Here is a 15,006-nt window from a genome sequence, read left to right on the forward strand (position 1 = left end):
GCACCCAGGCGCATGTGACCCTAGGATCGGCCCTGGGTATCGACCCTTTGCTTCCCTATTGCACAATAGTCTGCGCTGAATAAACAATTCAGTAAACCCAAACATTAAAATCCAGATTAATACCCCAGAGTATAGAGGTATTTAAAATGAGAGGTAGAGAAGAAAGGAGGAGAGAGATCATAGAAGGAAAGGTGGGGGGGAAGGAGCCACGGTCCCATGCCCAGTGAGCCCGCTCGCAAAAAGAGACCTAGAGAGCCAGAGGGGGTCATGTGTTAGATATCTAATCCATGGGTCCCACACTTTGTGGAATAACTTCATCTTGTCCGGCACCAATGCCGTCAACCTCTCGTTTAGCATAAGCCACGATAATTTGCCCTTGAGCTGATCAAAGGGTAGGGCAGCGGATCTCCAATTCCTGGCTATAGTAATTTTTGCGGAGATAAATATGAAGGTCAAAAGCCTTTGTTGGAATTTGGAGGCTTCCACCGCCCCGTCCCCCAGAAGAACATCTATATCTTTTTTATTGTGCTCTCTTACTCTACCTCAATGTTCTCTCTCTCGCTCTACTTCTGTCTTTCTTTCTGATTCATCGGTCTCTCCCAATCTTCTTCAATTCATATACTCTACTTTAGTGTTTCCTCTCTCATGCTCTAACTCAATCTTCTCTCTATCTCTATTCTTCTTCTTTTTTTTGTACTTTACCTCAGCATTACATTTATCTCTAGTTTCTTCATATTCTCTTACCTTCTGCCTCAATGTTCTCTCTCTACTATAGCTCAATGTTCTCTCTCTGTTTCTCTCCTCTCCTAATCTAACTTAACTCTTTCTGTATTTTTTATTTTGTTTTGTAATTCCTTTATTTTCCGAGAGTTGCAATTCACAGTTTAACAGAAAGATGAAAGTACGACGCTTGGTCAGCATTTACCATAGACATTGAAAACCTTTCAGTGAAATACGTTGCTCAGTAGACCTATTAAAACACATTGGGGTAGATTCAGTAAGCAATTGCGTCTGCGTAACCATAGTTACGCAGCGCAATTGCTTAGTTGCGCCGGCGTAAAAACGTTTCTGTATTCAGGAACCTCGTTACGCCGACTGCAGCCTAAGATATGCCTGGCATAAGGCTCTTATGCCGTCGTATCGTAGGCTGCATTCTTACGATGGCCGCTAGGTGGCGTTCCCGTAGTGGTCAGCGTAGAGTATGCAAATTGCATACTCACGCCGATTCACAACCCTACGCGCGCCCTGTGTACGCATTTTACGTCGTTTGCGTTCGTCGGGTTCCGTGTAAGGCTGCTCTTGCTATTAGCAGGGGCAGCCAATGCTAAGTATACCCGTCGTTCCCTCGTCGCAATGTTTGAAAATTACGTCGTTTGCGTAAGTGAATCGTGAATGGCGCTGGACGCCATTTACGTTCACGTTGAAGCAAATGACGTCCTTGCAACGTCATTTGCCGCAATGCACGTCGGGAAAGCATGACGGAGCATGCGCACTACGTTCGGCGCAGGAACGCGCCTAATTTAAATGATCCACGCCCCCTACGGGATAATTTAAATTGCGCGCGCTTACGCCGGGCATTTTGCCGGAGTGCCCACGCAATTTACGGAGCTACTGCTCCGTGAATCGCGGGTAGCACAGAAAATTTGCGGGGGCGCAGGGCAAAAACGTTGCCCTGCGCCTCCGTAAAAAATTCGCAAATGTACCTGAATCTACCCCACTGTATATAGCTGGTTGCTAAGGAGGGGCCCCGGGAAGCTGGTCGCCATGTCCTTAACAAACGATGAGTCATCAGCTGTCAGTGGGGTTTCCCACTGACAGCTGAATGTAGCTTTGGGTTCCCGATCTGGCCGGCCAGGGGCTGCAGGAGGAAGCTGGAGCCGGTCAGTCAGGGCTGGCCAGGGGAGGAGAGTCATCTGGTGGGGCCTACTACTCGGACACAGCGTACACCATCGATGCCGGGGAATGACCTGCACCCTGTCCTCATCCCTCACTCGGTAGGACACTGGCGGGGACTTTTTACTCCTCTTCACCAGGAAGCTTTTAGGCATGTCTGTGGCGGAAGCAGTGCAGCCTTTTTACGGGGCATCAGAGTGGCCAGGGGGCCATTTCCCCCTGCCCCCCGACCCAGTCCGCCCCTGAGTTGTACCCTGTGTAATAAATATAATTTTCTGTAAATAATAGGGATGCACCGATACTGAGTATTTTCATGAGTACTCAAACACACGTGAACATGCTCCCGATACAGAAACTGATACTTTGCGGTGCCCCTCCCCACTGCCCCCTCCACACAACCCCACCGCCACCCCCTCCACACAACACAGCCCCCCTCCTCCACACAACCTCACCACCCCCCCTCCACACAACACCGCCCCTCCTCCACACAACCCCACCGCCCCCCCCTCCTCCACACAACACAGCCCCCCTCCTTCACACAACCCCACCACCCCCCCTCCACACAACACCGCCCCCACTCTAGACAACACAACCACCCCCCCTCCTCCACACAACCCCACCGCCCCCCTCCACACAACACAGCCCCCCTCTTTCACACAACCCCACCGCCCCCTTCACACAACACTGCCCCCACTCTACACAACACCACCGCCCCCCTCCTCCACACAACCCCACCACCCCCCCATGCTCCACACAACCCCATCGCCCCCCCTCCACACAACACCACCGCCTCCCTTCCTCCACACAACCCCACCACCCCCCTCCACACCACACCGCCCCCCCCTCTACACAACACCACAGCCCCCCCCTCCACACAACCCCATTGGTTGCCGGACTCAGACTTCGGGATGAGGCCCCTGCTCCCGATACAGAAACTGATACTTTGCGGTGCCCCTCCCCACTCCACACAACCCCACCGCCCCCCCTCCACACAACACAGCCCCCCTCCTCCACACAACCCCACCACCCCCCCTCCACACAACACCGCCCCCACTCTACACAACACCACCGCCCCCCCTCCTCCACACAACCCCACCGCCCCCTCCACGCAACACAGCCCCCCTCCTTCACACAACCCCACCGCCCCCCTTCACACAACACCGCCCCTCCTCCACACAACACAGCCCCCCTCCTCCACACAACCCCACCACCCCCCCTCCACACAACACCGCCCCCACTCTACACAACACCACTGCCCCCCCTCATCCACACAACCCCACCGCCACCCCTCCTCCACACAACCCCATCGCCCCCCCTCCACACTACACCACCGCCCCTCTTCCTCCACACAACCCCACCACCCCCCCTCCACACCACAATGCCCCCCCTCTACACAACACCACAGCACCCCCCTCCACACAACCCCATTGGTTGCCGGGCTCAGACTTCGGGATGAGGCCCTTGGTCTTTTTTCCACCTAGCAACGCCCCTGGGGCCACCATCAGTTTAAGGTAAGCCTTGGTTGCTCAGGCAAAGGGAGCCCTGATAAGACCCATCAGGATCTGCAGAGGGTTTGTGGCTGCCTGTCATTGCAGTCAGATTGCAGATTATAGCCTACCATCAATATATCGCTAACATCACAATGGACGTTTGAAGAAAAAAAAGACCCATCTGGTAGATGAACATTTTGACAATTTAGATCAACTTGAAGATCTACATAAACCTCAACGGTCTGTCTTCATAAAACACCCCAGTCCTCGTTCATTCTGTGGAGCGTGATACCATCGTAGGTTGATGCCGCAAAATGCTTCCGCTCTGATAAGATCGTTTTCTGAAATAAATAGTCGAAAAATATCCCATAAAAATCCCTCAAGTGACTTGTATAAGAAGGATTAGAATCAAAGGAAAAACAAGAAGACGGTATCAAGGGAGCAATTTAACTCTTTAATTGAACTTGTCACAAGTTTACAAGAAGATGTTATATATTAAAGAACAAATGTGCAAACCCATCACACCCCCCTCTGTGCCTATATTACGTGGTGCAGTCTCGTACCATATTAGCTATCAACTGCTGCAGAATATTTGGGCCCGGATTCAGATACATTTGCGTATCTTTCGGCGGGCGTAGCGTATCTCAGATACACTACGCTGCCGTAACTTACAGCGGCAGGTCCCGTATTCAGAAAGAACTTGCGCTGTAAGTTACGGCGGCGTAGTGTAACTGGGCCGGTGTAAGCCCGCCTAATTCAAATGTGGAGGAGGTGGGCGTGTTTTATGTTAATTACTCATAAATGACGCTTTTTACGAACGGCGCATGCGCCGTCCGTGGACGTATCCCAGTGCGCATGCTCCAAATTACGCCGCAAAGCCTCATTGGTTTTGACGTGAACGTAACTTACGCAAAGCCCTATTCGCGAACGACTTACGCAAACAACGTAATCGACGGAAAATTTGACGCTGGCCCGACGTCCATACTTAACATTGGCTACTCCTCATATAGCAGGGGTAACTTTACGCCAGAAAAAGCCTTACGTAAACGACGTAAAAAAATGGGCGGACGTACGGATGTACGTTTCTGAATCGGCCTATCCACCTAATTTGCATATTCGACACGGAAGTCTTGGGAAGTGCCCCTAGCGGTCAACGTAAATATTGCACCCTAAGATAAGATGGCGTAGGAGACTTACGCCGCTCGTATCTAGGCAACTGTGAGGCGTATCTGATTTTATGATTCAGGCGCCGAGTTGCGATGGCCCGCACTCAGAGTTAAGACGGCGTATCTGGAGATACGCCGTCATAACTGCTTTCTGAATCCAGGCCTTGGAGTTTAAGTATTATACTTTACTTTAATCCAGGGGTCCCCAAAATGTGGCCCAGGGGCCAGATGCGGCCCTTTCCTTGCCTCTATCTGGCCCTTGGGACACTATTCATCCAACTGACAAAAATGATGAATCACCATTCCTCCCATTGACCCCATCAATGGGGCACTACTCCTCCTGCTAAGACCAATGATGGGGCATTATTCCTCCCACTGACACCACCGATGGGGCAATATTTCTTCCATTAATACCAACCATGGGGCACTCTCCCTTCCATTGATACCAACCATGGTGCATAGGACAGTCCGAGGAGAATAAAAACTCCTCCTACAAGCTTTAACCAGACACTGATAGAAGTCACAAGACTGCTATATACTGCTGAGGAGAAAAGGTATTTAGCAGTTCATATTTACTAAACTAATTGTATGTTCATGTTCTGTGTACTGTGGGAGACCAGATATAGTGAATGCAGGGACATGGGTTTAGTAACACTTTAATTTTCAACATTATATTTTTTTTCTAGCATATGTAAGATGTTCAGATACAAACATTTCCACTTTATTTTTTATTATTATTGGTTTTTTTTCTTTGCCTCATTTATTTTAGTAGTGGAAAGGTAAAAAAAAAAACTGCTTAGGTGCAATTGCACAAGGTACATCACAGGATCTTGTGTCAGATTGTATTTGTAAGATGTGTAGTCAGCAGGGCTCAAGTCCTGCGGGAACACGTGGGAACGGAGTTCCTGCACTTTTTTCACAGCAGGAACTCGGTTCCCTTTGCAGGACTAGAGCAGCCGAGCCGCCCGAGCCAATCCTTCACTAAGCGGCGATGCCCAGCTCGAGTCACTGTCAGGGGCAGGCGAACCTTAGTAATCCTTTATGTTACTGGCCGCTTCCTGTATATGGATTCATCCGGTAGTGTGCGGGTATTCCGTCCAGGGATGGACTGGGACAGAAATTTGGCCCTGGACTTCATCCAGACTGGCCCACTATGACAGGTCTCTCCCATGGCGGCCGGACAACTCCCACACCCCCCCGGCCACCCAAGCCCCCTCTCCCCCTTCACTAGCCACTAGCCATTCTACTTTATTAGAGTAGAACAGCTGGTACTGGTACTCTTATAGGCAGTACCAGTAGGGAAGCTAGACATTATTTCACCCGGGGCAAAGAATCAGTTTGGTGCCCCCCCCCCCCTTATGGGACAAGATTAGGCAGAAGTGAGAAACTCCCAGGCCATAGCTGTTGAGTCAGCTGTCTGTCCCCTCCCCCATGCTCCTCTGTCGTCCCCACTGCTTCTTTGTTCCCCCCCAGGTGAGTGCTGCGGGAAGGGAGAGACAGAGGAGTGGAGGGGGCAGCAGTCCGCTGTCACTGAAGCCGGCCCACTGAGCCATCGGCCCACCGGGAAACTCCCTGTAGTCCCAATGGCCAGTCCATCCCTGATTCCGTCACTTCCTCAATGCTGCAATGTCTCCTGGGAGCTTTTGTCATTGTTCCCAGGAGACATTGCAGAGGTGTGCCGCGAGTTATCGTGGGATTTTGAAAGAACTCGCGGCCAGTAACATAAAGGATTACTAAGGTACAGTGGATCGAAAAAACAAACAAACAAACATGCGGTTTAGTAATTATGCATATAAGCGTCTCATTTTTTTTTTTTTTTTTGTGGGGGAGTGGATCTTGGATGGGAGTTCCCACACTTTTTTCCCCAGGACTTGACCCCTGGTGGTCAGCTTCAAAGAACTTTACCAAAAGCATATGCAACTACAGTCTCCATTATACCTTCAGAATCCAAGTGCATTCATAACCCAACAGACCACAAGAGGGCGCCAGTCTCTGCATACACTATCTTTAAATACTTTGAATGAACATACAGTATGCCTGCTGTGTTCACTTTGCTCATATTAACCCTTTCATGCCTATGCCTATGTATGACATTTGGTGTTTACAAGTTAAAATCCATATTTTTGGCTAGAAAATTACTTAGAACCCCCAAACATTATATATATATTTTTAGCAGAGAATCTAGAGAATAAAATGGCGATTGTTGCAATATTTTATGTCATACGGTATTTGTGCGGCGGTGTTTTAAACACAACTTTTTGGGAAAAATTTACTTTCATGAATTTTAAAAAAATGAAAAAGTAAAATTAGCCCAATTTTTTTGCATAATGTGAAAGATGATGTTATGCCGAGTAAATAGATACCAAGCATGACACGCTTTATAATTGCACGCACTCGTGGAATGGCGACAAACTACGGTAACTAAAAATCTCCATAGGCGACGCTTTAAACTTTTTTTACGGTTACCAGGTTAGAGTTACAGAGTAGGCCTAGTGCTATAATTATTGCTCTCGCTCTTACGATCGCGGCGATACCTCACATGTGTTATTTGAACACCGTTTTCATATGCGGGCGCGACTTCCGTATGCGCTTTCTTTGCTGCGCAAGCTCGCGGGGAGGGGGGCGCTTTAAAAAATTTTTTTTTTTGTTTTCTTATTTATTTATTTATTTTTTCTAATATTACATTTTTTTTTTTTTTTTTTTTTACATTTTGATCACTTTTATTGCTGTCACAAGGAATGTAAACATCCCTTGTGACAGCAATAGGTCGTGACAGGTACTCTTTATGGAGGGATCGGGGTCTAAAAGACCTCCGAGCCCTCCTTTGCACTTCAAAGTATTCAGATCGCCGAAAACGGCGATTCTGAATACTGTGTACTTTTTTAAATCCGGCGCCATTGGCAGCCGAGAAACCCGGAAGTGACGTCATGACGCCGCTTCCGTGGTTTCAATGCGCACACTGAATCAAAGCCGTTTACGGCTTTGTTTCAGAGCGCGCCGAGACGCTGGAGGCGCCGGATCGTGGATCGGGTCTCCCGGTGGGACGGGAGGCCCGGTCAGAGCGGCGAGAGGCGGCGGGAGGGGGGGGATGTCCCCTCCCGCTCCTCCGGCATAACAACCGAGCGGCTTTTAGCCGCATCGGTTGTTATGTTTGGAAAGCCGATCGCCCGCTCTAAACAACGGTACCGGGATGATGCCTGCGGCTGCAGGCATCATCCCGGTACAACCCCTGAAAGCCGAGGACGCATATATGCGTACGCTCGGCGTGAAAGGGTTAAAGGACTGTGTAGCTATGTCTATGTGTATATATATATATATATATATATATATATACTTTTTTTTTTAATCCAACGGGAGAAAAGTTTTTTTTCATCAGCTTCTTGCATTTAGCCAACTTATTTACCCAGCACTGTGTGATTATATTGTGCAGCAGTGCAGAACTGCATTGTGTGGGTGCACAGAGAAAGACAAAGGCATCAGTACACTACCCAGCTGGCTGCCAGCTACCAATGGGCCATGCATGCCAGCAGCTGGCTTAATGAATCAAATCCACAGAAAATTCAAAAGTCAGTGGCAACTTTTTTTTTTCAAGAAGGACGTTGAAAAATCGAATATTCCTTTATTCGATTAACAAAGGTATTAAATAGACATTGTCAGGTCGGGACTTTGGAGGCACCAAAGGACTCTTAGAAATGGAGACAATGATATTGAGTTTAAGAATTTTATTGGTACAAATATTTGAAAACCATGTAATATTAAAACATATATTTTCTTGTAAAAAAAATAATAATAATTAAAACATATAACATAACGCATAGTTGAAACGCGTAGGAATATTGTTGTGTTGTAGTATTGCTTTCTTGAGGAATGACGTCATATGCTTTTGTTTGACCTTGACATGTACCGTATTTATTGGGGTATAGCGCGCTCCCGCCTATAGCGCGCACCCCTAAAGTTGCAACGGATTCCTGTGGAAAAAAGTTTTTTTGTACTTACAGTTTTGGTGTCTTGTGCGGCGTCCATCGGCAGCCTCGTCGGGTCCGGCGTCCGTCTGCGGCTTCAGGTGTCCTCTTCGTCGGGTCCGGCGTCCTTCTGCGGCATCCTCCCCGCTCGTTTCCCGCACCGAGTTTGAATACTGCGCCAACATATACAGAGCGCAGTACACTCGTGTATTGTTGGGCAGGCTCGGCAACTCTCGCGCTGACGTCCTGTACGTCCAGGACGTGAGCGCGGAAGGAGTCGAGACTGCCCGACTATACCCGAATGGACTGCGCTCGGTATATGCCGGCGCAGTATTCAAACTCGGCGCGGGAAAGCGGGGTATCGGCGTATACTGCGCACCCACGATTTTGCCCTGATTTTCAGGGCAAAAAAGTGTGCGGTATACGCCGATAAATACGGTATGTCCTACTTCCTTGTATGCATCATGTTTTAATTTTACACGGATTTTAAATATTTGTACCAATAAAATTCTTAAACTCAATATCATTGTAGCGGTCAGGGGTTAACGCCGTTACGATATTCCATTCCACCAACCCAAGACAGCTTCCGACACTCCACAATCCAGCAGACAGGACCCATTGGATTTCCCCCAGAATAACGAGACACAAGCTCTGACCTCTGGTTCCAAACAGAATGACACTTTAATGGTAAACTCAGGTTTCTTATATACAGTTAGAAAGCATGCTGCAGAAATCAAAGGGACAATGACACACTCCACCCACAATATCACACAATGGGTGCTAACGAGTCCCCCTCAATCCACATCTTAGACAGACTTTCTGACTCTGCGATAAGCTATTCTCACCTGCTACACAATACACATTCCTTTAGTGAACATAAGTCAGACGTCTGACCTTTAGAGTGTGTTAACTCACAACACATATTAGCATCAATAGAACTTTCGCACAATACAGGGTTAGTTAGCATTGCACCATGAAATATCTTAGGAGCCAGGCTTAATTAAAGCGGAGGTTCACCCGCACATGACCCTTTTTCCCCTTAGATTGATGCTCGTTTTGTCTAGGGGAATCGGCTAGTGGTTTTATAATATGAGCAGTACTTACCGTTTACGAGATGCATCTTCTCCGTCGCTTCCGGGTATGGGCTGCGGGACTGGGCGTTCCTATTTGATTGACAGTCTTCCGAGCGGCTTCCGACGGTCGCATCCATCGCGTCACGATTTTCCGAAAGAAGCCGAAAGTCGGTGCGCAGGCGCAGGCGCAGTATAGAGCCGCACCGACGTTCGGCTTCTTTCGGCTACTAGTGACGCGATGGATGCGACCGTCGTAAGCCTCTCGGAAGACTGTCAATCAAGCAGGAACGCCCGCTCCCGAAGACCCATACCCGGAAGCGACGGAGAAGATGCATCTCGAAAACGGTAAGTACAGCTCATATTTTAAAACAACTAGCTGATTCCCCTAGACAAAACAAGCATGAATCTAAGGGGAAAAGGGAAAAAAATATATAATTGGGTGAACTCCCGCTTTAACACAATAGACAATAGAATGCAATCACAGCAAGCTTTTATCATTACAGCCAGGTAGCTGGAGGTGAATAACATCAATTAACATCTTAACAGTCTATGTTCCACATTGAAGGAGACACTCTATTGACCTGTTGTGTTCAGAATGAACAACTTGTAATATTTCAAGATATCCTGCAATACATGAATTATCATTACTGTCCCATCTCATGTAATCCATGATATCAGTTCTCAGTCATCCTATGCCCCTAGTGGACATAGGATGACCCGAGACACAAGAGTCATTGGTGAAGCTGACACAGGAGTACCCCACATCCTTCAAGCTCCTCTGGGTCCCACGGGCCATACCGTTACAATCATTGGGCCGGATTCAGAAAGATGCGCGCATCTTTATTCCGGCGTAACGTATCTCCGATACCTGGAAGTAGCACAATTACACATTACTTAACATGCATAGACAAAAATATATCTGCTGGTAGGTGTAACTTTAAACACAAATCAGCCTGACAGCAACCTTCCCCCCCAAAAGACATGCTAGTGGCCTGTTTCCCCCAACGTTGGTGCTATTATTGCTATTATTGTGAATGATTCATGTAGGCACCCATCTTGCCTGTCACAGTCTTAGGGCCAGATTCACAAAGAGATACGACGGTGTATCTACAGATACAGATTGTTTCAGAGCGCGCCGAGACGCTGGAGGCGCCGGATCGTGGATCGGGTCTCCCGGTGGGACGGGAGGCCCGGTCAGAGCGGCGAGAGGCGGCGGGAGGGGGGGGATGTCCCCTCCCGCTCCTCCGGCATAACAACCGAGCGGCTTTTAGCCGCATCGGTTGTTATGTTTGGAAAGCCGATCGCCCGCTCTAAACAACGGTACCGGGATGATGCCTGCGGCTGCAGGCATCATCCCGGTACAACCCCTGAAAGCCGAGGACGCATATATGCGTACGCTCGGCGTGAAAGGGTTAAAGGACTGTGTAGCTATGTCTATGTGTATATATATATATATATATATATATATATATATATACTTTTTTTTTTAATCCAACGGGAGAAAAGTTTTTTTTCATCAGCTTCTTGCATTTAGCCAACTTATTTACCCAGCACTGTGTGATTATATTGTGCAGCAGTGCAGAACTGCATTGTGTGGGTGCACAGAGAAAGACAAAGGCATCAGTACACTACCCAGCTGGCTGCCAGCTACCAATGGGCCATGCATGCCAGCAGCTGGCTTAATGAATCAAATCCACAGAAAATTCAAAAGTCAGTGGCAACTTTTTTTTTTCAAGAAGGACGTTGAAAAATCGAATATTCCTTTATTCGATTAACAAAGGTATTAAATAGACATTGTCAGGTCGGGACTTTGGAGGCACCAAAGGACTCTTAGAAATGGAGACAATGATATTGAGTTTAAGAATTTTATTGGTACAAATATTTGAAAACCATGTAATATTAAAACATATATTTTCTTGTAAAAAAAATAATAATAATTAAAACATATAACATAACGCATAGTTGAAACGCGTAGGAATATTGTTGTGTTGTAGTATTGCTTTCTTGAGGAATGACGTCATATGCTTTTGTTTGACCTTGACATGTACCGTATTTATTGGGGTATAGCGCGCTCCCGCCTATAGCGCGCACCCCTAAAGTTGCAACGGATTCCTGTGGAAAAAAGTTTTTTTGTACTTACAGTTTTGGTGTCTTGTGCGGCGTCCATCGGCAGCCTCGTCGGGTCCGGCGTCCGTCTGCGGCTTCAGGTGTCCTCTTCGTCGGGTCCGGTGTCCTTCTGCGGCATCCTCCCCGCTCGTTTCCCGCACCGAGTTTGAATACTGCGCCAACATATACAGAGCGCAGTACACTCGTGTATTGTTGGGCAGGCTCGGCAACTCTCGCGCTGACGTCCTGTACGTCCAGGACGTGAGCGCGGAAGGAGTCGAGACTGCCCGACTATACCCGAATGGACTGCGCTCGGTATATGCCGGCGCAGTATTCAAACTCGGCGCGGGAAAGCGGGTATCGGCGTATACTGCGCACCCACGATTTTGCCCTGATTTTCAGGGCAAAAAAGTGTGCGGTATACGCCGATAAATACGGTATGTCCTACTTCCTTGTATGCATCATGTTTTAATTTTACACGGATTTTAAATATTTGTACCAATAAAATTCTTAAACTCAATATCATTGTAGCGGTCAGGGGTTAACGCCGTTACGATATTCCATTCCACCAACCCAAGACAGCTTCCGACACTCCACAATCCAGCAGACAGGACCCATTGGATTTCCCCCAGAATAACGAGACACAAGCTCTGACCTCTGGTTCCAAACAGAATGACACTTTAATGGTAAACTCAGGTTTCTTATATACAGTTAGAAAGCATGCTGCAGAAATCAAAGGGACAATGACACACTCCACCCACAATATCACACAATGGGTGCTAACGAGTCCCCCTCAATCCACATCTTAGACAGACTTTCTGACTCTGCGATAAGCTATTCTCACCTGCTACACAATACACATTCCTTTAGTGAACATAAGTCAGACGTCTGACCTTTAGAGTGTGTTAACTCACAACATATATTAGCATCAATAGAACTTTCGCACAATACAGGGTTAGTTAGCATCGCACAATACAGGGTTAGTTAGCATTGCACCATGAAATATCTTAGGAGCCAGGCTTAATTAAAGCGGAGGTTCACCCGCACATGACCCTTTTTCCCCTTAGATTGATGCTCGTTTTGTCTAGGGGAATCGGCTAGTGGTTTTATAATATGAGCAGTACTTACCGTTTACGAGATGCATCTTCTCCGTCGCTTCCGGGTATGGGCTGCGGGACTGGGCGTTCCTATTTGATTGACAGTCTTCCGAGCGGCTTCCGACGGTCGCATCCATCGCGTCACGATTTTCCGAAAGAAGCCGAAAGTCGGTGCGCAGGCGCAGGCGCAGTATAGAGCCGCACCGACGTTCGGCTTCTTTCGGCTACTAGTGACGCGATGGATGCGACCGTCGTAAGCCTCTCGGAAGACTGTCAATCAAGCAGGAACGCCCGCTCCCGAAGACCCATACCCGGAAGCGACGGAGAAGATGCATCTCGAAAACGGTAAGTACAGCTCATATTTTAAAACAACTAGCCGATTCCCCTAGACAAAACAAGCATGAATCTAAGGGGAAAAGGGAAAAAAATATATAATTGGGTGAACTCCCGCTTTAACACAATAGACAATAGAATGCAATCACAGCAAGCTTTTATCATTACAGCCAGGTAGCTGGAGGTGAATAACATCAATTAACATCTTAACAGTCTATGTTCCACATTGAAGGAGACACTCTATTGACCTGTTGTGTTCAGAATGAACAACTTGTAATATTTCAAGATATCCTGCAATACATGAATTATCATTACTGTCCCATCTCATGTAATCCATGATATCAGTTCTCAGTCATCCTATGCCCCTAGTGGACATAGGATGACCCGAGACACAAGAGTCATTGGTGAAGCTGACACAGGAGTACCCCACATCCTTCAAGCTCCTCTGGGTCCCACGGGCCATACCGTTACAATCATTGGGCCGGATTCAGAAAGATGCGCGCATCTTTATTCCGGCGTAACGTATCTCCGATACCTGGAAGTAGCACAATTACACATTACTTAACATGCATAGACAAAAATATATCTGCTGGTAGGTGTAACTTTAAACACAAATCAGCCTGACAGCAACCTTCCCCCCCAAAAGACATGCTAGTGGCCTGTTTCCCCCAACGTTGGTGCTATTATTGCTATTATTGTGAATGATTCATGTAGGCACCCATCTTGCCTGTCACAGTCTTAGGGCCAGATTCACAAAGAGATACGACGGTGTATCTACAGATACACCGTCGTATCTCTGACTTACACTGGTCCTATCTATGCGCCTGATTCATAGAATCAGATACGCATAGATAGGGCTAAGATCTGACAGGTGTAACTGTGTTACACTGTCGGATCTTTTTTTCAATTTAAAAATGGCGCCGGGGGCGTTCCCGCTGATTTACCTTGAATAATATGTAAATCAGCGAGATACGCAAATTCACGAACGTACGCGGACCCGACGCAGTCTTCTTACGACGTTTCCGTAGCGGCGTACCCGTCGTATACTTACCCCTGCTTTTATCAGGCGCAGCCAATGTTAAGTATAGCCGGCGTTCCCGCGTCGAATTTGAATTTTTTAACGTCGTTTGCGTAAGTCGTTCTAGAATACGGATGGACGTCGTTTACGTAAGAGTCGAAACCACTGACGTCCTAGCGACGTCAGTGGGAGCAATGCACGCCGGGAAATTCCCCGGACGGCGCATGCGCTTTTAAATCGGCGCGGGAACGCGCCTGATTTAAATAGTACACTCCCCCTAGCCGCGGAATTTGAATTCCGCCGGGGGATTTAGGATCCGCCGCCGCAAGTTTGGAGGTAAGTGTTTTGTGAATTAGCCACTTGCCTCTCAAACTTGCGGGAGCGGATCTTAAATCACGTAGATCGAGCGGATCTATAGATCCGCTGATCTACGTGAATCTGGCCCATGGTCACCGAGTAGATGGCTGAACATTGGGTATAAAATAGTTAATGTAACGTTTCACGCCCTGCAGCCATATCATCAGCAGACTGATGCTTCTGTGGAAATATATATTTTTTTCCATAAGCCTCCTAATCCAGTTTGTGCTGAAAATCCCTCGCCGCGGAGGAGGAGGAGGAGAGATGCGGCGACCGTTGGAAGTCATGCTTGTAGCCCCGTCCTTATCTCTGTGCTTGTGTTTCCCGTGCGCCTGACACAAAACATTTGCATATCTGGTTTTCCCCTAATTGCCGAATTCTAATCTGCAGCAGGACTCCCGCCTGGAGGGACGCAACATTGCCGCAGAGTCTTATCAGCAGCCGCAGTTCATAAACCTTCACCGGAGAGTCAGGAGATACGGCGAAGGAACTGCGTACGACTCGTCGGGAG

This window comes from Rana temporaria, chromosome 7, assembly GCF_905171775.1.
Source record: "Rana temporaria chromosome 7, aRanTem1.1, whole genome shotgun sequence".
In the NCBI taxonomy this organism is placed as follows: Eukaryota; Metazoa; Chordata; class Amphibia; order Anura; family Ranidae; genus Rana; species Rana temporaria.